Source organism: Suncus etruscus, chromosome 6 (genome assembly GCF_024139225.1).
Source record: "Suncus etruscus isolate mSunEtr1 chromosome 6, mSunEtr1.pri.cur, whole genome shotgun sequence".
In the NCBI taxonomy this organism is placed as follows: Eukaryota; Metazoa; Chordata; class Mammalia; order Eulipotyphla; family Soricidae; genus Suncus; species Suncus etruscus.
In genome coordinates this window covers 114,009,400-114,035,433 of record NC_064853.1, presented here as the reverse complement: position 1 = coordinate 114,035,433, position 26,034 = coordinate 114,009,400, and the positions used below count along the sequence as shown (strand labels likewise).

Sequence of the window (26,034 nt, the reverse complement as noted above, 5' to 3'; positions counted from 1 at the left end):
CCCTTTGCGTCATCTCCCACCAAAACCTTGGGCCACACTTTATTTTTATTTATTTGTTTTTTTAATTGAATCACTGAGATACACAGTTATAAAGTTGTTGATGGCTGAATTTCATTCAAGGTGCCAACACACTGATCCCATCACCAGTGTGAAATGTGTACACTTCCTGCCAGCAACGTCCTAGTTTCCCTTCCACTCTACCCACTACAGCCTGTTTCAGTGGCAGACATTTTTCTTCTCTCTGACTTTTCCTCCCCTTTCCTCTATTATATTTTTAGGCATTGTGGTTTGCAGTACTCTAAGGGTTTCTGTAAGGTTACTGTAACTGTAAGGTTATTGTAAGGGTTTCAAGCATATTACTTTATCTCCTTTAATCACCCAGTTTTTACCCTGGGTTATCATTTTCAACTGTCATTATCATAGTGGTCCCTTTGACCTAACTGCTCTACTCTCTCCTTTGTAGCAAGCATTCTTTTTTTTTTTTTTTTTTTTTTGGTTTTTGGGCCACACCCAGTAACGCTCAGGGGTTACTCCTGGCTATGTGCTCAGAAGTTGCTCCTGGCTTGGGGGACCATATGGGACACCGGGGGATCGAACCGCGGTCCGTCCAAGGCTAGCGCAGGCAAGGCAGGCACCTTACCTTTAGCGCCACCGCCTGGCTGTAGCAAGCTTTCTACAATGGTCCAGTACTGCCCCTTTTTTCTTTTCTTTTCTTTTTTTTTTTTTTTTTTTTTTTTTTGCTTTTTCTTGTAAGTATCTTAAAATGCTTCATTTTCCCTTTATTCTAAGAATACAATATATATTGCTTCCTGGCATTCTGGCTAATAGCAAGTGTACAATAAGCATATAGTATATAACACAAATCACATGCAAAATGTGCTATTTGACTATGCTATCAGCAAGACTTTGGGTCATTAGCAGGCTATTTATTTTTGGTGTGTCCAAAGTTATATGTAAATTTCCACTGCAGAAAGTTGATGCTCTTCACTTCTGAGTTGTTCAAAGCCCAACTGTATGTTTCCATAGACATAAACATGATGATATTTTAGCACACAAAATGCTGTTATACCATGACTTACATATTACATTTGTCAAACTTACATGTTTAAAACTTAACATCCAATTTACATATTTATATGTTAAAATTCACATATTAAAATTGATGTGGACACAGTTTGATGTGAGAATACACAGTTGTACAGCATTGATCCTAATGATTATGGCATTTTTAGAGGGTGCTGGGGATTGAACTCAGGGCTTTGTACGTGCGAAGCCTATACTTTAGAACTGAGCTGTATCCCAGCACCCTCCTTCTACCTCTAATGGAATATTTTATAATAGAATTAGTGATTAAAAAAAATAAACCCAGAGATCATTGTTTCTCAAGCTGCAGTCCTTGAATCTCTAATACCTATAACCCTTATATTCAATGTTAAAATTATTATGGAGGATGTGCATTGGGGCTATACCTGGCAGTGCTCAGGCTTATTCTTTTTTTATTGAATATATTTTTTTATTTAAGTAACATGATCATATTTGGGTTACAGTCATAACCAGAACACCCCCCTTCACCAGTGCAACATTACCCCCTCCCCCTTCCCATCCCCCACCTGCATTCGAGACAGGCATTCTACTACAGTAATTTGTTTTTAAGTTCAGTAAGTTGTATTTTTTTCCTTAAAGAATAAGAGTAAAAAAATATAGTAAAGGTGTGATAGTGGCAATCGCCAATTTTTGCATAGGTCCAGAAAAATGGAGAAAATGGAAAAAAAGTCCTTGACTTGATTACAAAAAGGCCTCAACCCCAGAAGTTTATTGGCATAAGACAGACTCTGGATTCCAGGCATACTAGTCTATCCAACTCCAGTCATACTCAAGGTCCTGGTGAAACTTTTGCACACTTTAGCTATAGTTGGTATCAGACTTTTATATTTAAAGACTCTGGATTCTGTGCATTTCTTTTGTCGATGTCAGGCTGATGTGGAGCATCCTCTAGTTTCAGCATATCATTAATGCAGAGCGATCTGCACTGCATGCAGACTGTTGCTGAGTCGCCTGGGTGTTGGGAGTACTCTTTGGAGTCAGTCAATGCCAAAGCAGTGGTAGGTCTTCTCTGGTAGAGGCTTGGATCCTGGGAGTGTTAAAGACACTTGTGGTTGTTTCCATAGTTCAGGTGTGTGTGGGCGATGCCCATTCTTCTGAGGCCTGAGCCAAATCATTATGGCAATGTTCAGGGTAAAAGGCCTAATTACATTGCCAAATTTGTGTTCCCATCTCTATTAGATAAAAACTTGTTTGCATATGTATTATTTTCCCATTTTAAAATGCCTATGCAAAAGAGAAGCAATGCCACAAGATATTGTTGGTGCATCTGGGGGCCAACGAATAAAGTCTAACATTTCCTGTAACTTGGTATAAACGTGAAATCTATACAGAGTTACTCTTCTACCAGTATTGCTTATAAAACAGATCTCACAGGGGAAAAATCAAACAATCAAATAACTAATGTAGTGGGCAAAATTGTCACTATATGAGGATATTTGAAAAGAGTTATAGATGTAAGGGAATACATCTGAGATATACAAAAGAGATGCATGTGACCCTTTTATGTTAAAAAAAAAAAGAAAGAAAACAAGGGTATTTGAAGACAACAGGTGATAGTTGAGTTTGAGACATGTTTTGTGGCATTACAGAACCCTATATTGTCCTTAAAGTAGGGGTTTTGCTGAAGCTGATTTCGGTATCTTGCAACAGTCCATAGTTTGATGGGGGCATGAGGGCTTGCCCCTTATTTCTAATGTCTTTGAATTTCTAATGTCTTTGGACATTAGAAATGAGATCTACTCATTTATGTAGTAGTTTTGAGTAGTCTCATACTTTTTTTTTAAATATCTCACATATGAATATGATCATTCTATGTCTGCCCCTCTCATTCTGACTCATTTCACTCAACATCATATTCTACATGTTTATCCATGTATAAGCAAATTTCATGACATCATTTTTCCCTAATGACTGTGTAGTCTTCTGATGTGTAGTTGTGCCCTAGTTTCTTTATCTGTTCATCTGTTCTTGGGCACTTGGGTTGTTTCTGGATTCTGGCTGTTGTGAATAGTGCTGCTATGAACAAAGGAGTGTAGATGCCTTTTTTGCACTGTTTTGAGCCTCTCTGTTTTAGGATATATTCCCAGGAGCTGTACTGCTGCATCAAATGGAAAATCAATTTCTAGTTTTTGGAGGAATGTCCATATTGTTTTACAAAAAGGATGGACCAGTTGACATTACCACCAACAGTGAATGAGAAGCCCTTTCCTTCTCCATCCACACCAGCACTAGTTGTTCTTGTCCTTTTGGATGCATGCCAGTCTGTGGCATGTAAGTGGTATGAGGTGATATTTTATTGTTGTTTTGATTTGCATCTCCTCAATAATTAACTATGTCAAGCATTTTTTTCCATAAGCCTTTTGGCCATATGTTTTTCTTCTCTGAGGAAATTATATTCAATTCTTCTCCACATTTTTTTTAATGGGATTGGATTTTTTCTTTTTACTATCTACCAGTGTATTGGAAATTTTGGATATTAATGACTTATCAGATGGTTGTTGGGTAAATAATTTATCCCATTCAATGGGCAGCCTTTATGTTTTGGTCATTATTTCTTTTTAAGTGCAGAAGCTTTTTATTTTAATGTAGTTCTTTTTTTTTTTGTGTGGTTTTTAGGTCACACTTGGCAGCGCTCAGGGGTTATTCCTCGCTCCAGGCTCTGAAATTGCTCCTGGCAGGCACAGGGGACCATATGGGACACCGGGATTCAAACCGATGACATCCTGCATGAAAGGCAAACGCCTTACCTCCATGCTGTCTCTCCGACCTCATGTAGTTCTTTTTTTGATATCTTTATTTAAGCACCTTGATTACAGACATAATTGTAGTTAGGTTTCAGTCATATAAAGAATACCCACTTCACCAGTATAACATTCCCATCAACACTACCCCCCACCCTTTCTCTCACTCCACTGTATTTGAGACAGGCATTCTACTTCTTTCACTCATTAACATTGTTGTGATAGTTCTTAGAGTACTCATTTCTCTAACTGCATTCACAACTCTTTGTGGTAAGCTTCAAATCATGAGCTGGTCCTTCTGGCCCTCATATTTCATGGCATAGAATTTCTCAAAGTAGTCTCTGATTACCCTTTGGATCTCTGTATTATCTGTAGTGATCTCTCCCTTTTCATTTCTAATCATTTCTAATTAAGTTTCTCTCTCTTCCTTTTTTTTGTGAGTTTTGCTAGTAGTTTATCAATCTTGTTAATTATTTATTTTCTTTTTTTGGGGGGCACACCCAGTGGTGCTCAGGGGCTACTCCTGGCTCTGTGCTCAGAAATCGCTCCTGGTAGGCATGGGGACCATACAGGAGGCTGGGATTCGAACCACTGTTGGTCCTGGGTCGGCTGCTTGCAAGGCAAACACACTACCACTGTGCTATCTCTCCGGCCCCTCTTGTTTATTTTTTAAAAGAACCAACTTTTGCTGTCGTTGATCTTTTGATTTTTTTTTTCTTTTTGGTTTTGGGTCAGGGGTTATTCCTGGCCCCAGGCTCAGAAATTGCTCCTGGCAGGCACGGGGGACCATATGGGATGCCGGGATTCGAACCGATGACCCCCTGAATGAAAGGCAAACGCCTTACCTCCATGCTATCTCTCCGGCCCCGTTTTTTGGGTTTCCATTTCATTAATTTCTGCTCTAAGTTTTGTTATTTTCTTCTGCTTACTTATATTGGGTTCATTTTGTTGATCGTTTTCTAATTTTATGAGATGTGTCATTAAGATATTTATGTAGGCTCCTTCTTCCTTTCTGATTTGTGCTTGCAACATTGATTTTGAGTCTGTGTTTGTGCTGACTATTCAGATGTGTCTTGGAGGCAGCAGAATGTTGGGTTTAGCTTTTTGATCCATTTAGCCACTCTGTGTCTCTTAACTGGTGTATTTGGACATTGAGAGAGATAATTGTCATGGGATTTAGAGCCATCTTTGTTTTTGTTTGATTGTTTTGGGGTCACATCTGGCAATGCTCAGGGGTTACTCTTGGCTCTTCACTCAGAAATCGCTCCTGGCAGGCATGGGGGACCATATTGGATGCTGGGAATTAAACCCAGGTCTGTCCTGGGTCAGCTGCAGACAAGGCAAACACCCTACAGCTGTGCTATCACTTTGCCCTAAAGCCATCTTCGTGTAGAAGTTTGATATGTCTTTAGGTCTGTCTTGTCCTTTCAATTTATCTATTTTTTTTTCTTTGTGGGCCACATCCGTTGATACTCAGGGGTTACTCCTGGCTATGTGCTCAGAAATAGCTCCCAGCTGGGAAGACCATCTGGAATGCTGGGGGATTGAATTGCAGTTCGTCCTAGGTCAGCAGCGTGCAAGGCAAACACCCTACCACTCGTGCCACCTCTCCATCCCCCAGTTTTGAATCTGGAAAGTTCCTGAGATGCTGTTTAATCGTGAAGCTATGTATACTTCTTTCAAACCTGAAAGTGAATCTGGCAGGATGAAGTAATTTAGGCGAAGCTTTCATTTTTGTTGAGTTTTGTTACTCTATCCCACCACTGCTCTCTGGCCTTAAGGGTTTCTTGTGACAAGTCTGCTGTAAGTCTTAAGGAAACTCCTTTGAATGTAATTTCTCTTTTTTGATCTCACTGCTTTCAGTATTTTGTCCCTGTCTGTGGGATTCGTCATTGTGACTAGGATGTGTCTTGGTGTGCTTTTCTTTGGGTCTCTTTTAGCAGGTATTCTTCTGGCATGCAGGATTTGGTTGCATGCAGTCTTTAGCCCTTGGAATTTCTCTGTAATTATGTCCTTGACTGTTGATTCTTCCTGGGGATTTTTCTTCCTGGGTCTCTGGGACTCTGATGAGTTTATCAAAGACTTCTATTTTTATCTGTTCACATTCTTTGAGGACTTTTTCCATTGTCTGATTACTTGCTTTAAGGTTCTTTTTCAATCTCTTCTGTTGATGGAGTTGTTCTGCATCTCATATTGATTCTTTCTTCAGCTACTGCCACTCTGTTGGAGAGGCTTTCCGTTGAGGCCTTCACTTCATCTACTGAGTTTTTCAGTCCTATTACTTCAGCTTGGAGTTTTCTGAATTCCATCTTTGTGGTCTGTTCAGCTCAATCTATGCTTTCCTTGAGTTCTCTGAACATCCTCCATATTTCTATTCTAAACTCTATCTGAGGGGCTAACCAGATGGTTGTTACTTTTTGGGTCATCAGAGCTGCCATCTTCATTCTCTATGTATGGTGTTGTCTAACACTGTTTCCCCATTGCCAGGCTTGTAGTGTGGTTTTTACTACATGTTGTTAGTGGGGTTTATGTGCTAGAAGATGTGTGCAGCCATGGAGCTAAGTGGAGCAGTCATGCTCCTCTGGCTCCACCCTTATTAAGCAGAGACAGCTTACCCTGTGCTGGACCCCTAATGTAGTTCTATTTATTTATATATATTTTTTCATTTGCTTGGTCTGAGGTGCTTTATCCTTGAAGATGTCTTTAGCTTTAATGTCCTGCCTACATTTTTCTCTATGTATCTTATGGTTTTAGGTCTGATATCAAGTTCTTTACTTCATTTTGATTTGATCTTTGTGCATGGTGTTAGAAAGAGGTCTGAGCTCATTTTTATGCATGTAGCTTCCCCACTAACTCCCCCACCACTTGTTGAAAAGGTTTATTTTGCTTCACTTCATATTTTTTGCTCTTTTATTAGAGATTAGCTTATACCTGAGATATGTTTTAGGATATTCTATTTTATTTCACTGATCTGAGGGTCTGTTACAATATCATGCTGTTTTAATTACTACTGCTTTATAGTACAGTTTAGAATTGGGGAATTGCCCCCAATCTTCTTTCCATCTTTGTACTGTGGCAGTATTGCAGCCAGTGAGGTTTATCCGAAGTGCAATTATTGCTCATTGAAACCATCTTCTTTTCCCCAAGGATAGTTCTAACTGCTCATGGAGGTTTATTGTTCCATATGAATTTTAGGAGTGTTTGATTTATTTATTTGAAAATCATCATGGTCTCCTTATAGGGACTACATGGAATCTATAAAATATATATAGAATATAAAATGTATTGCCATTTTAATACAATTAATTGTCCCAATCCATGAGCATTTTCTTTTCCTAGTATCCTCCTTTATTTCTTGAATAGGTCTTTCTTTGAGTAGTTTTCTTTTTTTTAAGCGTTATGAGTTTCTGAATTTTTTTTATTAAAATTTTTTATTTTTAATTATGAGAACAAAGATGCAAAGAAAGAGGACAAGGTAAAGTTACAGTGGAAAGACAATCACCCATAAACAGAATTCTCAGAAGTCCCCTTGCTGATATCTTAACTTTGAACTTTCAGCCAAAGAACATTAAGAAAAATAAAACAGAGCCCATGTACAATTACTTTGTCCCTCAAGTCCCCAGATTGTAATACATAATATTTCTTAGCAGCACATCAAGCAATCTAAAGCCATACAACTTATGTAACTCCTTAAACATTGAAGGCATAGTATTTTTTTACATTTCCATGCACATGCATATTAGTTTAAGTTAACCTCAAAAGTGGGTTTTTCTTTTTTAAGACTGAGTCAAAGGAGCACAGTAAAAACGGTGTGAGAGTGGCAATAATTGTTTGTATAGGCCCACCAAAATATGGGGGACATGGAAAGGAAAAGTCTTGGCCTAAATACAAGGAGACCCTATCCCTGAAGTTTCCTGGCATAAGACCAACTCTAGGCTCCAGGCAAACTAGTTTGCCCAATCCAAGTCATTGTCTGTAGTGCCAACAGATTTTTATTTTTCACACAGTCTCTGTTGTTGGTATCATGTTTCTGTATTAAAGATCCTGGAATCTGCATATCCTACATTAAAGTTAGGATGTGGAGTATCCTCTAGTTTCACCTCACAATTAAAGGGCAATGCAGAAAGCCCTGTCCAGTACACAGGTCGTTGATGTTCTTCTCTTCTCAGTGTTAAGGGAAGTCTCTTTTGAGTAGATAGATGTCTGAGCAGCGGTAGGGTCTTCCCTGGTAGAGGATTGCTTCCAGGTGTTGTTATAAAAAACCTTGGATGTTTCATAGATAGCTTCCCTGGTTCAGGGGTGAATGGAGAATGCCCATTCTTCTGAGGCCTGTTACTTGTCATTATGCCAATGTTCAGGGTGTAAGGTCCCATTGCACTACAAGATTTGTGTGTTCCAATCTCTATTAGATAAGAACTTATTTGTGTGTATAGTATTTTCCCATTTTAATGTGCCTATGCAAAGAAGGAACAATGCCACATGGCGTTATAGGTCCATATAGGGGCTGTAAAAACAAGTCCAAAACTCCCCATGACATGGTTAAACATAAGCATTAAACTGAGGGACTCTTTCACCGAATATTTCTTATTGAACAGCTCATAGAGAGAAGAAAAGATAAAAAGTGGGGAGAATCTTCACTGTATAAGAGAATATTTAGTAAGAGTTAGCTGCCAAAGAAAATAGATATAAAATATTCAAAGCCATAGTGTCCATTTTATGTCTTCTGAAATAGTTGGGGGTTGCTAAATCCAGTGACCACGTTGGAGTGTGATTAGGACTGTGCAGTACTGAAGTTAAAAAGGGTAAATGGGGGGTACTGATGGTTGGGGTGATAGAGTTAAAAAGTGAAAATGAGCTTTATGGGGTGTGCGAAAGAGCAGAATACCAGATGGACATTCTACATACACAAAACATAACTTAAGGATAGGATATATTATTAATATATATAATATATAATAATTATATGCATAATATATAATATATATAATTTTGAACATGTAGACTGGTAAGAAATTGCAAGAGACTGCCTTAGTAAAAATGAGCAGCACTCAGCACCCCCAAATTTGGACCCACCATTTCTGGCCGCCTGGGCTGGGTCCCAGGGAAGGCCTGGAGGCCCTGGGGCAGGAGAGGTGACGGCTGGGGGCCTACCAAGGCTCCCAGCATGCCCAAGCTAGAGAGAAAGCCTTCGACATTGGGGTCTCCCCTGACCCCATGCCCGCTAGAGCTAGCCTCCAGATCAAGAAAAGATTCGGTAGAGAACCCAAAGCCAGGATCTACCCGCCCTCCTCCCTGTGCCCTCCCCACCTTCACTGGGGAAAGGGCGGGGAAAGCTTGGGATCCCCTCCAGGAGGGACTACCGGACACCCGCCTTTTCTGGACGCCTGGGCTCGGTCCCAGGGCAGGCCTGGAGGCCCGGGGGCAGGAGAGGGGACGACTGGGTACCTACCAAGGCTCCCAGCACGCCCAAGCTAGGGAGAAAGCCTTCAACATTGGGGTCTCCCCAGACCCCATGCTGGCTCGAATAGTTTTCTTTTTAAAGGCCTCTCATCTCTTTAGTTGATTCCTACGTACTTGATTTTCTGAGGAGATTGTGAATGAGATCATTTTAATATCTTTCATTATTTGTACATTGGAAAGCTATGAATTTTTGCATACTAGTTGGTTTTCTAAATAGAATATAAAACTATGTGTAAGTAGCGAGACTTTGATTTCTTCCTTTCCTATCTGAATGCCCTTGATATCTTTTCTTGCCTAATTGCTATGACAAGCACTTCTAATAATATATTTAAAAGTGTTCAGAGTGGGAAACCCTGTCTTGTGCTTGATATTAGAGGAAAGGCTTTTATTTTTTTCTCCATTGACTATAATGTTTGCTCTGAGCTAGTGGTAAATAGCTTTGATTTTATTGAGATAGTTCCTTTAATCCCCATTTTGTTGAGAGGTTTTTAAATTAGTTTATTACTATTTTTGAAAGTCATGAAAGGGTGTTGGATCTCATCAGATGCTTTCCTAGGACAACAATTTATAGGGTGTGATTATTTCATAGACTTAATATATTTGATTTCTAGGACATGTACAAGTCTTTCTGGATTTTTTTTTTTAAGCCTGTTTTTGAAATATACTCGGTAATGCTGGGGTGTTCTTCCCAATTTGGTGCTCGGGAGTCACTCCTGATTGAACCTGGGCTCCCACATGTAAAGTGTGCACTGTAGTATATTGAACCATCTTTTTGGCTCTACTCACACATTTCTAAAAAGTATCTAAGTATTTTATTGTAGAACAGAAATAAATAATACAGTAATATAGGATTAGAATTCTTGCTCATCATTGTCACTTATGGAGGCTTGGACTACATGCGTAAATTCATTAAGTTTCACTAAGCTAAATGAGTAAGAATTAAGCAGTCCAGGGCAGTGTCAGGTATACAGGAAATACCTATTTTATCATATCTATAATTAGTTGGAGAAAGTATAGATCCTAATATTTTTCTTATTTTGATCACAGATCAATAACTAGTTTTCTGTGTTGAGAGAAGCAGAACATCAATTAAAATAAGACTTCCTAAGATGGTGACACACTGAGGGAAAGGTTCAGTTACATTATATTAGAAAAGTCTATTTTTAGAGATTGGAAAGATATACAGATATACCTGTTGATCACCTCCTCTGCACTGAACAACAACCACTCAAGGCTCTTGCCAGAACACAGCAACTTCTTCCCTCTTGCTTCTTTCAATCTGGCACAATTGTCTCCTGTTCGCAGTCTCTATCTGCAATTCATATAGCAAGGACATCTTGGAGTGTTATTTTAGCTTCAGGAGCATTATGGAAAGTGCTGAAAGAAGATCTAGGTCTAAGTTTCAACAGATATGTCCTGATAGAGTGTCAAACAGCAAAAGAGGGAGTATGCTTAAGGGGTTTTTCACAATGCAGAAATGAACTCCCATACCTTGTTGAATCACTGATTTTTAATGCTATGGTAATCTTTGAGTACAGTCTTAATGGATGGTAGCAATTTTAATTCTAACATGGTATAATTATTTTTGTTCTTAAATTTCTGCTGAGTATGGTTTATTTTTATTTTTTATATTTTGATTTTACCAAACAGTGTTTGGGCTTACTATTGGCTTTGTGCTCAGTATCACTCGTGACAGTGCTCAGAGTGTCAGGGATTGAACCTTGGTTGACTGTGTGCAAGGCAAGTGCCCTACCCTCTACCAGTGGTCCTCAAACTATGGCCCGCGGGCCACATATTGTATTTGTATCTGTTTTGTTTCTTCATTGCAAAATAAGATATATGCAGTGTGCATAAGAATTTGTTCATAAACTTTACAAGAAAAAAACATCTAATCCCATCAAAAAATGGGGAGAAGAAATGAACAGACACTTCAACAAAGAAGAAATACAAATGGCCAAAAGACACATGAAAAAGTGCTCCACATCACTAATCATCAGGGAGATGCAAATCAAAACAACGATGAGATACCACCTCACACTACAGAGAATGGCACACATCACAAAGAATGAGAATAAACAGTGTTGGCGGAGATGTGGGGAGAAAGGAACTCTTATCCACTGCTGGTGGGAATGCCGTCTAGTTCAACCTTTATGGAAAGCGATATGGAGATTCCTCCAAAAACTGGAAATCGAGCTCCCATACGACCCAGCTATACCACTCCTAGGAATATACCCTAGGAACACAAAAATACAATACAAAAACCCCTTCCTTACACCTATATTCATTGCAGCACTATTTACCATAGCAAGACTCTGGAAACAACCAATATGCCCTTCAACAGACGAATGGCTAAAGAAACTGTGGTACATATACACAATGGAATATTATGCAACTGTCAGGAGAGATGAAGTCATGAAATTTTCCTATACATGGATGTACACGGAATCTATTATGCTGAGTGAAATAAGTCAGAGAGAGAGAGAAAAACGCAGAATGGTCTCACTCATCTATGGGTTTTAAGAAAAATGAAAGACACCCTTGCAATAATAATTTTCAGACACAAAAGAGAAAAGAGCTGGAAGTTCCAGTTCACCTCAGGAAGCTCATCACAAAGAGTGATGAGATTAGTTAGAGAAATAACTACATTTTGAACTGTCCTAATAATGAAAATGTATGAGGGAAATGGAGAGCCTGTTTAGAGTACAGGCGGGGGTCAGGTGGGGAGGAGGGAGACTTGGGACATTGGTGACGGGAATGTTGCACTGGTGATGGGTGGTGTTCTTTACATGACTGAAACCCAAACACAAATATGTATGTAATCAAGGTGTTTAAATTAAAAAAAAAAAAGTTCTAACTTTGGTAATTTCGGCAAGAAAATATTCTAAAACAACTTGAATAGAGGAGTTGATTAGTTAATTAATTGTATGTTATTTATACTATTATATTCTAGGAAAACTAACTATACTTAGGTTATATTTCATAACTTTAAAGATAACTACAATTTAATAAAATGAATATCACAAAATAAGAAAAATAAACCATTCTAAGCTGAAAAAAAAAGAATTTGTTCATAAGTTTTGTTTTTACTATAGTCAGACCCTCCAGTGGTCTGAGGGACAGTGAACTGGCCCCCTGTTTAAAAAGTTTGAGGACCCCTGCTAGACTGTCATTCCAGCCCTTGCAGAGTATTTTTTATGATCTTAGTTGATATTTTCGCATAGTTGTTAAAAAAAAATAAGATTGAAGCTTCCTAATTGCTGTCTGCATCTTAAGTGGATATTGATTTTGTTAAATCTTTTTGCATATATTCATGTGATTATATATTTGTCCTATCAGAGATGAATTATGCAGGCAGATACTTTGCATTGCTATGACTCACTGTTTTGATTTATGTAGAGATGGGGTTGACATGTAAGTTCAAAAGCAATAGGATATAATTTTTTTCTTGTACTGTCTGTGGTTTTTAAACTATTACTTCTATGTTTTTATATTGTTATAAGATGAGTTAAAATGTAAAAACAATTTTTAATTTTCTTTGGCCATACTCAGTGATGCTCAGGGGTTACTCCTGGCTATGCACTCAGAAATTGCTCCTGGCTTGGGGACCATATGGGATGCCAGAGGATCGAACTACAGTCTGTTCTGGGTCAGCTGCATGCAAGGCAAATGCCCTACCACTGTGCCATCGCTCTGTCCCCTAAAAACAATTTTTTAACATAATTTTTATTTTGATCACAGTGGCTTACATATTGTTGACAATAATATTTTAGGTACATATTTACATAAGATCAAAGGGGATTCCCATCACCGGTTTGTCTTCCCTACTCCTCCATTTTTGTCCTACCACCCATATCCTCTTCCCTCACCCCCAGGGCTGCTAGAATATGTGGTCCCCTCTGTACCTATCCTATTGCTTCATAGTCTTACACCTGTTTGGTCCTGATGCCTCCTTTATTTCCCCCTCTAGTTGGGAGGCAGGAGTAGGTAGTTCAAGTTATGTGGCTAAAAACAATTTTTATAAAAGAAATAAACCCTATTTTTTTCGATGCTATTTAAATAGAGTTAAAATATTAGCCCCCTTAGAGCCAGAGCAATAGCATAGCAACTAAGGTGTTTGTCTTGCATGCACGTGGCTGACTGGGTTCGATCACCAAAGGACTACTAGGACTAATTCCTCAATGTAGAGTCAGGAGTAATCCCAGCACAGGTGTGGCCCCCAAACAACAAAACTAAAAAAAAGCTAACAAAAATAATTTAGTCTCCTTCCCTTTTTCCTCTCTTGTGAGTCTCTTTAAAGTGCAGGTTATTGGCCAAAACGTTAGCACAGTGGGTACGGTACTTGTCTTGCAAGTACGGCCAGCTCAGATTCAATCCCAAGCATCCCGTGTGGTCTCCCAAGCCTGCCAGGAGTGATTCCTGAATGCAGAGTCAGGAGTAGCACCTATGCAGCATCAATTGTGGCCCCAAAACCAGAACAAGCAAACAAAAATCTCAATGAACCAACGAATCAAATAACCAAACAAAAGAACAAAACAAAAAAATAAAGTGCAGGTTATTGTGGGCCTTTGCAGTCTGCTTGGTAATTAGGTGAGAAGGTTATGTTATGACAGTCACTTTACAAATGTGCATATAAGTATAAGCACATACTTATATGTGCTCAAGGTTTTCCTCTATCAGTGTCTAATTATTCTTTTCCATCCTTGCATCCCATTCTATGATGTAGATGTGTTTACTTAATCAGTCTCATGTTGCTAGGCATTCATCTATTCCCATAAAGAATAAATTTGTAGACATATTTGCCCTTAGACATATGAAGTCATAGTTGTAAGTGTTTGTAGTTAAATGAAAACCAGCCCAGCTAGCTCTGGAAAAGGGTGCTAAGAGAATGGGCATAAAGATATCAGTGGGTGGGCAGCAGGATAGGATGCTCCCTGGAAAGCACTGATAGGCTGCCTGTTTGGATGGAAGGTTATTTTTGGCTCTTGTCTGTCTGCCCTAGACTACAAGTGCAAGAATGAGCTGCGTCATCCTTTTATTCCTTCTCCTCCTTCTTCCATTATTACTGGCACTTCCAAGTTTGTTCTTAGGGTCAGTAAGGATGGAGTGGGAGAACTGGAATATGAGTGATGGAAGGGAGGAGAAAAGAGGGAAGGAGAGGAGTATTTGATCTCAGGCTCTAAAGGAGGGTACATGCAGTTCTACTTTACTCTGTCAGGTTGTTCAGCTTTATCTGACGTGTTATGTTTCCCTGGGTCTGATCAAGATTGTGATAAAGTAAAGCACACCTGGATGGGCTACTTAGTAGATGGAGGTTGAGGTCATTATTGGAGGGCGGGATGCAAGTGAAAACTGGGCCTTTCAGTCTGCAGGAGATAAAAGGTGGCACAGTCTTCATGAGAGAGAGTCCCATCTAGTGGCTGTTGTGGAGGAGAGTACAAGACAGAGTGGATGGAGGAAGAGGTTCAAAATGTCCCATAAGAGGGAACTTACTCAACAGAATGATCCAAGCAAGGAATATGCTGTTACAGGACTGTGAGCTCCTTCACATGGGTGTATCCAAGCCAGTAAGTGAACTTGTTTGTTTTGTAGAGAGACTGACCTCAGTGCCTACTAAGATCATTTGCTGTTTTGAGAGTCTGTATCTATGGGGCAAGAAGCAAAAAGATGCAAAACAGGACTGAATGGGTGGGACAAGTTTTGGACATCTCTGGAGCAGATTTCGCCTGTCCACGCTGGAAAGGTGAAAGAAAATGGAGGCTTCAGAGGAGGCATAAACATGGTCTCTTTTTGGATCTTGGCCTCCTTTCTCCTGCTCTGTTCTTGGCTTCAGCTCTGCTTGATGGGATGGATAGTCAAAAATGATTTGCACTGTAATAGATATATCACATACACTTTAGGTGACCAGAAAATCTGGCAGCAAGAAAAGAACTACTTGTCCCAGGAGGATGATTCTAAATTATGTTCATGACAGTCTTTTAAAATTTTCATCCATTTCTTGATTCCTTCACATGGTGTTGAGATGTCACTCAGCTATAGTTTTAGGAACACTGCCCTCGGTAACCCCTGGGATGCCCTTTAGTTGGAATTGACAATCCTTGCCATGTTGAATGTTTGTCTCTTTCTTGCAAATTAATTAGCAAGAACCTCTGGGACTTAAATCTTTGCTAAGTCTTGGTGAGGGAAACAACAAAATTCGCTATCTTTTGGGCTTTTGCTGTGATCCTGGTCTGTATTAGACACTATCTGTATTCTCTAATCCAGTCAGTCGTCATAGAAATACTTGATCTCTTAGTATTGTGAGTTCTGTTTTGCAGATGAGGAAAACTGAGCTTCAGAGAGGGGTAGAGACTCACCTTAAAGTTCATTGTTGTGTGTCACAGAGTACAGTGGGTGGGGTACTTAGCTTGCACGTGATCCAAGTGGTTCAATTCAGGCATTCCATACAGTCCTCAAGGCTGCCAGTAATGATCCCTGAGGTCAGCCAGGAGTAAGCCCTGAGCACTGAGGAATGTGGCCTAACATCCTTCTTGACCTCCCTTCCCCCCCACAAAGGCAGAAAGAAAAAAAAAAGTTTATTGTTGCTAAGTATTAAGACTGGAATTGGGTATACCTCTTTTTCTACATTACTTTCTACATTACTACTGTGAAAAGATTCCAATCATTTTGATCTGAAATATGCTTAGTTTGTGTGTGTGTGTGTGTGTGTGTGTGTTTTAATTTTAATTTAAAATTTTGTTTGTTTTGGGGCCACACTTTGTTTGTTTTGGGGCTTTCAGGGAAATAACCTGGCTCCGCACTCAGAAATCGCTCCTGGCAGGCTGGGGGATCATATGCGATGCTGGGGATTGAACCTGGGTTCGTCCTGGTCGGTGGCATGCAAGGCAAACACCCCAGTTTTTGTGTTTAATTGGGGAACTTGGTTGAGAGTCTCTTTATAGAGGTTAATAGCTGTTTTCTATCATTTTTTCCTGAGAATATATACATGGAATGAAATGATTCATATGCTAGCTATTGGAGAATAACTTGATGTTTGACTATTGCTTGCACAGCATACAGCTAACTCATTCAATTTTTTGTTTTGTTTTGTTTTTTGTTTTTGGGCCACACCCAGTGACGTTCAGGAGTTACTCATGGCTATGCACTCAGAAATTGTTTCTGGCTTGGGGACAATATGGTAGGCCAGGGATCAAACTGAGGTCGGTCCCGATCAGCAGCATGCAAGACAAATGCCCTACCACTAAATTATCACTCCGGCCCCCTCATTCATTTTTTTTTTTTAAGAAGAATTGTTTTATTTTGGTCAAGCTTGTTTTTGCCTTTATATATTTATTTTTGGCTTGTTTTGAAAGCTATAAAATCCTCCTGTACTCATTATCTGATCATGACTATGAACAAATACTAAGGCAGTAAGCATAACTCAAGGATAGTGCTAATTGTTGAGAAAGAATTACATTTATATGAAAAAAAAGAATTACATTTATGTTTTGTCTAGTTGCTGAGAACTCTTACTGTATATACAAATTGAAATAAAAACCTCAGCTATTAAAAATAAAGCCACACTCAATTGTCTTAATGCTTTTAAATATATAAATTAGGCCTTATTTTGCAACTGCATTTCCTGACTCCTTAATATTTTCTCCTCTTTAAAGTTTATGCAAGGTTAATTTTTCATCAAATATTTATTGAATGCCTAACATATGCTGGGAATTGTACATACATTGTAAAAATACATACATAGACACATCATTTAGTGTAGCTAGCAGGCCCTTGGAAAATAGTAACAAAGAGATTTCCGTATTACTTCTTCCACCTTCAAAGGCCTTGACTTGTTTAAATGTTTATTTTAGAACAATTTTTTTTTTTTTTGGTTTTTGGGTCATACCCGGCAGTGCTCAGGGGTTACTCCTGGCTCTATGCTTAGAAATCGCTCCTGGCAGGCTCAGGGGACCATATGGGATGCCGGGATTCGAACCACTGACCTTCTGCATGAGAGGCAAACGCCTTACCTCCATGCAATATCTCCGGCCCCAGAACAATTTTATCAGTATTTTCTATATGGAATATCCAGGTATGTCCACAGGTGTGTTTCTTCAAGAGTTTATTTAGATAGTAATTATAATACAGTTTGATCAATTTTATGACTTGGGGGTGTACAGAGGTTGGGAAGAAGAAAGAGCGAGTTAGAAAAATTTCCTGAAGAAGATGGCACCTAAACTGGGGCTGAGAGGGCCTTCGTTACTGGCCTTTAAGAGGATAAGAGGAAGGGGCTGTAGGAGCAGAAATTCGGAGTGGAAATAGCTCTATTCATGAAGACTTGCAGAGCTCCGCTAAGTCTCACCTTTGCAGGCTGATGTTCCTGGAGAGGAATTCCTGAGGCAGGAAGTGGTAGGAGATGAATGGAACCATTCCAGGTACCAGCTAATAAAATGTTAGAACCTCTCTCCACAGCACATGCTATTATTATCTCTAGTTAATTGGCGAAGAAACAAGGGCAGAGTTGTTCAAAGCCAACAGTAAGTGAGTGGAGATGCTTGAACTTGAATGAAAGTCTCTGCTAGGTTGCAGCAACAGTGCTTCCCGGGGCAGGTTGGCAAGATCAGGCTGCTAGTTTCCCTGAAAGTTCCTTCGCAGTCTTGCTGAATCTTCTTCCTTTCATTTGTATTATTGTGTTCTTCCCTGGAGAGTTAAATTGGAATTAGTGTATTTGATGTTGAGGGCTACTTCTGGATTGCTTTTTCTGGATTATTTTTCAGCTCTTCTTTCATTCTGAAAGTGAACAGTTCACAGATCTTCAAAGAAAATCTTTATGTGTCCCACTGTATGTAACAAGGTAGGAGAAGATTCTTCAACTTTCTTAACCAACTCCCAGATTTATTTAATTGCTTTGGCATCACTTGTGGCTCCTTTAGTTGAAAGAAGCCTATGGGGTCTGCAGAGGGAGGGAGCAATCATGTGTGTGTGTGTGGGAGTCTGGAACTGGTGGTCTTGAATCGCCTCTTTAAAGAATGGATAGGGAGATAGGTAGATGGCACAGCAAGAGTAAAATTACTGTCTGCCCCAATGATAAATGGGACATGTTGGCCTTTTCTCCCTATCCTCCAAGATAATTTATGGGTTGGAGTCATCTCGGTTTGGAGATGCAGGAAGGGATATTCATTTATTTATTCAAATGAAAGTTTGTAGAACACGAATCAATTGAAAACTCAAAGACAAGATGATGAAACTACAGGATGAAATAAAAAGGGTAATTACAGAAGTAAGGAAAAAATGAAGCTACAAATAACATCATTACAGAAAAAAATAATAAGGAACTGAATATAATCCACTGAGAAATAAATTACTAACAGAGAAGGAAGGTTTGTGGAAAATCCCAGAATATGCTGAGAAAAAAAGATAGAAAAACTGAAAAGACAATCAAGAGATCTAAAGGAGGTCCACACAGATGATGCCCGGGCAGGACATTTATGTTGTCTGCAGAGGCTTCTTACCTTCTAGACCCATATGCAGTCACAGGAACACTCCTGGCTATACAGGATTTGAAAAAAAAAGACTCAGTGGGGTGATCTTGAGCCTCTGAAAAATCAGGTTTGTGAAGGGACATTTTATCTCCAAAGGAAAATGAGAAATGGATTTAGAAAGACATTCGTTTCTGCACAGCTCATGCTGGCTAGTACAGACTTGGTCTGCAGTTGAAGGCAAGCTTGAGAGGTGGAGGAGAAAGCCTGTATGATCTAGTGAGGATTTTGCCATTTAATTAAGTGATGTTGTCTGAACCAGCCAGGCAGCTCTTCTCCCGAAGTCCAGAACTCAGGAAGCCACGCCTAGTAAAGGCTCAATGAAAGAGTCCTTGGAAAAGCCTATTGGATGCCGAAACTTAATGCAAAGCACATTTTGGAAGACATGATGAAAGGTCATTTGGGCAGTGCTTGCATCCTCACTAAAAATTAGTTTGGGACAAAGTAGAAAGAAGGCAGTAAAGAAAGTAAGTGGGACACTGATGGAGGTAGTGGGAGGACAGCTAGGTGCCAACTTCCTTTTATGAAAATATTATAGTGTGTTAGAGTCACGGCTCCCACTTTCAATAAAATCCCCCCCCCCTTTTTTCCTTTTCTTGTAAAATTGCAAGGGGAGCTGGAAGTCTATAAAGAAATACTATTGCTTGGGGCTGGAGTGATAGCATAACTGTAGGGCTGCCTTGCATGCAGCCGACCTGGGACAGACCTGTGTTCAATCTCACCATCCCATATAGTCCTCTGAGCCTGCCAGGAGTGATTTCTGAGTGCAGAGCCAGGAGTAACTCCTGAGTGTTGCTGGGTATGGCTCAAAACCCTAAAATCAAAAGAAAAAAGAAAAAAAAAACACCACTATTTCTCTTGGTAGAGAGATACTGATGAACAGTCCACCCCTTTCTGGTCAATTAAAGTCAAAATAAATGTGAAAATGAAAGATGCACCATATTTTATGAAGCAATATCCTGCATTCTTCTTCCATGCATCTGCCCACTCTCCATACTTCTTTCCACATGCTATTGTAGAGCCAGGTAAAGACAGATACCATCTGATATGTTTTTTTTCTGGATAGAGGGGGTCTTCGGTTGATTTGAAACTGTGTATAACATATTGTGTTGATTGATTTTTTTGTTATTGCTGTTTTGATTTGGGGGGTTATGTCTAATGCTACTGAGGAAATCTTTCTAGCTCTGTGCTCAGAGTGGTACTGGAGATCAAATTTGAGTTGGCTGAATGTAAGGCTAGCCCCTATACCATCTCTTTAACTGATTTGTTAATTAGTTAATTAATTTTGTTTGGGGGCCACAGCCAGCTATGTTCAGGGCTTAGTACTGGCTCTGTGCTCAGGATTCATTCCTGGTAAAGCTCAGGGCACCATATTGGACATCAGGGATCAAACCCAGACCAGCCACATGCAAGATAAATTCCCTATCTGCTGTCCTTGCTATCTGGCCCCTGATTTTTTTTTTAATTTTTATTTTTAATTATGAGAACAAGGGTGCAAAGTAAGAGGACAAGGTAAAGTTACAGTGGAACGACAATCACCCAAAACATAATTCTCAGAAGTCCCCTTGCTGATATATTGACTTTGAAATTTCAGCCAAAGAACATTAAGATAAATAAGACAGAATCCATGTACAATTACTTTGTCCCTCAAGTCCCCAGATTGTAACACATTATAATATTTCTTAACAGTACACAAGGCAATCTAAAGCCATAAAACTTACGTAACTCCTTAAACATTACAGGCATAGTATTTTCTTACATTTCCATATACATGCATATTAGCTTAAGTTAACCTCAAATTTTAAGTGAGTTCTTTTTAAGGATTAGAGTCAAAGGAGCACAGTAAGAATGGTGTTAGAGTGGCAATTGTTGTTTGCATAGGCCCACCAAAATATGAGGAACATGGAAAGAAATAACCTTGGCCTAAGTACAAAGAGACCAGACCCCTGAAGTTTCCTGGCACAAGACCAAGTCTAGGCTCCAAGCAAGCTAGATCGTCCAATCCAATACATTGTCTGTAGTGCCAACACACTTTTATTTTTCACACAGTCTCTGTTGTTGGTATCATGTTTCTGTATTAAAGATCCTGGAATCTGCATATCTTACATTGAAGTCAGGACGTGGAGCATCCTCTCCTTTCACCTCACAATCAAAGGGCAATGCAGGGAGCCCTGTCCTGTAAGCCGGTCGTTGTTGTTGTTAAGTCTTCTCAGTGTTAAGGGAAGTCTCTTTTGAGCAGGTCGAAGCCTGAGCAGTGTAGGTCTTCCATGGTAGAGGATTGCTTCCAGGTGATGTTATAGACCAGCCTGGATGTTTCGTGGATGGCTTTCCTGGTTCAGCCCCTGATTTTTTTATGAAGAATAATGAGCTGGTCTAATCAAATATAACCATTTAGACTGTTCAAAAAAGACATCACTAAGTTCTAGTATGGGGTGGCAGTGGGCTAGGTGGGGCTGGCATGTTTGAGACCATGTATCCAACTGCTAGTACCCAGTTAGATCTTTTTGTCTAGAGGCAAAAAGAATCGCAGGGTTCAGGAGATGAACAAGACATTGCCTTTGCATGGAAGAGTTGGCAAGCCAGTTATGTGACAGGAACTCTAGGCAAAACAAAAAAACATGTCAATTTGATGAACTATGGGGTGCTGGGATACTTCCCAGGGGTGTTGGAGTTTGAACTGAACATGTGAGAGCTGAGTTCTGATAGGCTGAAAATGGGAGAAAGGGCCTTTTGGGCCTGAAGGACAAGAGAAACTGGCAAGTGCCTGTCTGAGTAATTGGAGTCATTTGTTGTGATTGGAGAACAAAGGAGGAATGAAAGAATAGTTACTGTTCCTCAGGGGCTCATGAGGTGCATCCCACAGCCCTCGAGGTTGTCTATAAACCCATGATTGGATACAACCTACTCTTGTGTATCTGAAAAAACAGAAATGAATACAGAGATTTCACTGCCCGAACTTGTATAATGGTGAAGCTGTGATTTGTGCTCCCACATGTGTTTATACTCCCAAACCTGTGGTTTGTTTAATATCAAGCTGTGATTTATAGCACGGAGAAGATCAGAATTAGCTACCTTTGTGAAAACATAGAATATAAAAAATAAAAGCAACAACACAATACCATGTTTTTCTTCTCTTCCTTTATGCTGCTGCAGTGATGGGAAAGTTATACCCATGCTTGGCTGTATCTTTCACACACTTGACCTTGCTGCTCGCATGAGCTGCATACCTGGAGGAGGTGCTATCACATCTTCAGTGGTGGTGCTTGCATTTGCTTGTCTTTGGTGTGCTGGAGATTTCACTCTCTGTTGCACAATCGGGGTTCCACATAACAGAGTGTCTGGAACTTTTGTACAAGTGGGCAGTACTGGGGGCGGGGAGTTGAACTTGTGGTCTCCTGCTCACAAGGCAGGTACTTTTTGCCACGGAGAAATCTCTTTTTTTTTTTTTTTTTTTTTTTTGTTTTTGGTTTTTGGGCCACACCCGGCGATGCTCAGAGGTTACTTCTGGCTGTCTGCTCAGAAATAGCTTCTGGCAGGCACAGGGGACCATATGGGACACCGGGATTCGAACCAACCACCTTTGGTCCTGGATCAGCTGTTTGCAAGGCAAATGCCACTGTGCTTATCTCTACGGGCCCACGGAGAAATCTGTAGGCCCCGAAAAATATATTTTGTAGGTAAATATTCTCTATGAAAATAGATTTAAATCATTTTTACATGAAGATCAAAAGAATTTAAATCTAATTTACATGGGAGCTTCAGATGTTCATTTCGAGTGACTATAAAAGCTAAAATTAAGCTCCACATTCTCCTTTGCAGCAGCTGTGCTGCCCCAGAATGACTTAATCCTTAATCCTTTTCCTCCTTATCCCTAAAGGGGATAATAACTGTGGGGCTGCCTACCTGAAGATTTTTTTTTTTTTTTATGTTGAAATGAGATCACAGATGTGGAAAGAGGAGGCAGCCTACAAAAGCCACTCAGAGAATCTGATACTGCTGTCACATCCCCTGGGTCTCCTGAGAGTCTAAACATCTGCTAAGTGCCCACAGGTGTCTCTAACAACTCCCACAAACAACAGGACTTTGAATGGGAGAGAGTGAGATATCTGGCTGCTGCCTGCTGAGAGCACAGCTTCTGTCTGCCCCTCTGGGCCAGAGGGGAATCGCTTGCCAGCCAGCAGCTCGGTGAGGTAGCCAGTGCAGAGGAGGGCGTGGCAGATGTTTGGCTTTGGTTAGGGAGAGCAGGCCCCTGTGGTCTGTCTGCTTATAAGTTCCGGGTCTGAAAAGGCCGCAGGAGAGACAGAGTGGTCAGAGGACTCCGGAGCAGTCTGTCTTGTCTGGGAGTACCAGTGAAGACCAAGCAGATTCCTGACCTCAGAGAAATTGGCTGATAGCTGGACCCCAGCTCTGAGCAGGTGTGATTTAAGACAACTTGCATTTGCACCAGAAAAGATCAGGATGGTCTTAAGCTGTGAAATGAGAACTGGCAGGCTATTAAGGGTCCAGGAGCTCTAGCCTGAGTGGGTGTGGATGTGTGGGTATTGATGGCGAGGGGAGTTGGTGTTGATGGTGTTGATTTTTAGAGACAAATTGCTTCTTTGTTTTTGGGCCACAACTGGTGATGCTCAGGGCTTACTCCTGACTCTGCACTCAGGAGTCACTTCTAGTGTGTTCAGGGGATCAGATGGGATGCTGGGAATTGAACTTGAGTCAGGTTGAATGCAAGGCAAGCTCCCTACTCACTGTGCTATCACTCCAGGAAGGGTCAAACTGCTGCTGACTGCTGAAGAGATCAGCTTTTTCCTTTTAGTTCACCTCTGTTCTATCACCCTCAGTTCAAGTTGGATTCCTTGCACTTGAAGGAAAGAGGACCTTTTTCCTCCCATCTTGTCTTACATAAGTTTGTTGCATTCAGCTAATTTATTCCTGACCTCTCTGGCTTCAGTAATGCTGACTGGGTTCTCTGTACAACTCGATTGACACAGAGCTCTGGCCTGAGGAGGACGTGTGGCCCGAGCTCAGCCTTCCCAAGGCTCATTGTCTGTCACAGAAGTCAGGACCAGCATGTGTCAGTCATTAGTGAGGGGGTGGGTGATGGGATGGTGGTGGGGTATCTCCAATCAGGTCGAAATATGTGAGCATAGTGAGGGTCAGAGGTTCTGGGGTGGGGAACACAGTGGGGCTCTGGTGGGTATAATTTGGCTACTAGACTGAACAACCCTTATTCTTCCTACTGCTACTTGCCTTGAAAGTGAAAAGCCAGAAGCAAGATGGACACCAGCATTTCTCAACTGGAGGCCTTATGTCCCTTAGTAGATCCCCAGCATATTCCAAGGGTCCCCAAACTAGGGAGCCATTGATAGAATAGGGACCATAGGAAGGAACAAGGTAGAAGAGGTTATTGTTGGTAAAAGGCTGAGAAACACCAAAGTAGGAAACATTATCTGGCTAGCCCATGGGTTTGAACCCTGATAGAGAGTCAGGCTTCAGACTTTTTTTTGTTTGTTTGTTTGTTTTATTTGGATACACTTGGGGTTACTCCTGATTCTCCACTCAGGAATCACTCTTGGCAGGCTCGAAAGACCATATGGAAAGACCATATGGAATGTGGGGGATTGAACTCAGGCCAGCCTTGTGCAAGGCGAACACCCTACCCACTGTACTCTTGCTCTGGCTCAAATTTTTTCCCCCTTTGAGGGGAAGTAGGGTGTGTTGATTGGACCACACCCAACAATATTCAAGAATTACTCTGAACCTACACTTAAAGATGATAGATTACTCTTTTTTTTTTTTTTTTTTTTGGTTTTTGGGCCACACCCGGCGATGCTCAGGGGTTTCTCCTGGCTGTCTGCTCAGAAATAGCTCCTGGCAGGCATGGGGGACCATATGGGACACCAGGATTCGAACCAACCACCTTTGGTCCTAGATCGGCTGCTTGCAAGGCAAACGCCGCTGTACTGTGCTATCTCTCCAGGCCCAAACATTCTTTTTTTTTTTTTTTTTTGGTTTTTGGGCCACACCAGTAACGCTCAGGCTCAGGGGTTACTCCTGGCTATGCGCTCAGCGTTGCTCCTGGCTTGGGGGACCATATGGGACGCCGGGGGATCGAACCGCAGTCCGTTCAAGGCTAGCGCAGGCAAGGCAGGCACCTTACCTCTAGCGCCACTGCCCGGCCCCCCAAACATTCTTTTTTTGTTGTTTTTGGTTTTTGGGTCACACCGTCCTTCTGTATGAAAGACAAATGCCTTACCTCCATGCTATCTCTCCGGTCCCTTTTGATAGATTACTCTTAAAGGTATTTGGTGGAACCATCGTGGGTGCTAGGGGTTGAACCTTTGGTTCAGTCATGTGTAAGGCAATTAAGCCCCTTATCTGCTACACTATCTCACCACCTTATTTATTTATTTATTTATTTATTTATTTATTTATTTATTTATTTTTTATCACAGTCGAATGCAGAGTCATAAGAATTTGCTCCAGGTGAGAGAGGGAGGCAGGCCAGAGAGATCTGACAAGAACAGTTAAGCTGAATCATCATTTATCTAAGCAGACTGCAGGGATTGCTTTTGTCAATTGTACCAGTGTTGGCAGGATGCTGGCCCTGGGCCTAGGCTGGGGGTGGATAATGACAGTGTTGGGAATAAATCCCCAGAAGATGCTTCTTGCCAGAGGGCTTGTGGCATTCCTTTTTTGCCCTACACAATGAACACCTTATTCAAGCCTGTAAATATGAAGGGAAAGAAAGGACTTGGGGAGGGAGGTGATGAAGGAAAAGTGCCGCCCAGGGAAAGTCTTGGGTCCTGAGAGAGTCCTCCCCTGGCTTCCTTCCCGTCCAGGTGACTCACAGTGGAAGGGCTGGGCTGCAAGGCAACTGGCTGCCCCCCTCATCATTTGCAGGATTGCCTTCCTCAGGAATCCTTTATCAGGCTAGGGAAAAACATGCCTTGCAGCCAGGCAGACTTGGGTTTAATTCCAGTGCTACCAAAGTGTGATCTTGAGAACTCACCTCCCCTGACCCTCAGTTTCTCATCTGTGATTTGGATTTACTGTTTTGGCCTTATAGCTTGGGTATGAGGATTTACTGGTACTTCGCCCAGTTCAGGCATGTGACTAGCAATCAGCCCCACAACAGCTATTTTACATATCACAGTGTCCCTCCTTGATGACTGGTCACCCTGCGGGCTTGTGGACCAGACAGTCTACTAGACCATGTG

At 40.8% G+C, this 26,034-nt stretch overlaps 1 protein-coding gene and 1 pseudogene across 1 annotated transcript in view; both read left to right on the top strand.

Annotated features, from left to right (window-relative positions):
* The window catches only part of ST6GAL1 (ST6 beta-galactoside alpha-2,6-sialyltransferase 1), a 179,796-nt gene that overhangs the window by 5,522 nt on the left and 148,240 nt on the right, over positions 1-26,034 (top strand). The gene's annotated exons all lie outside the window — the stretch shown is intronic.
* LOC126012819 (uncharacterized) lies at positions 6,907-7,067 on the top strand (annotated as a pseudogene).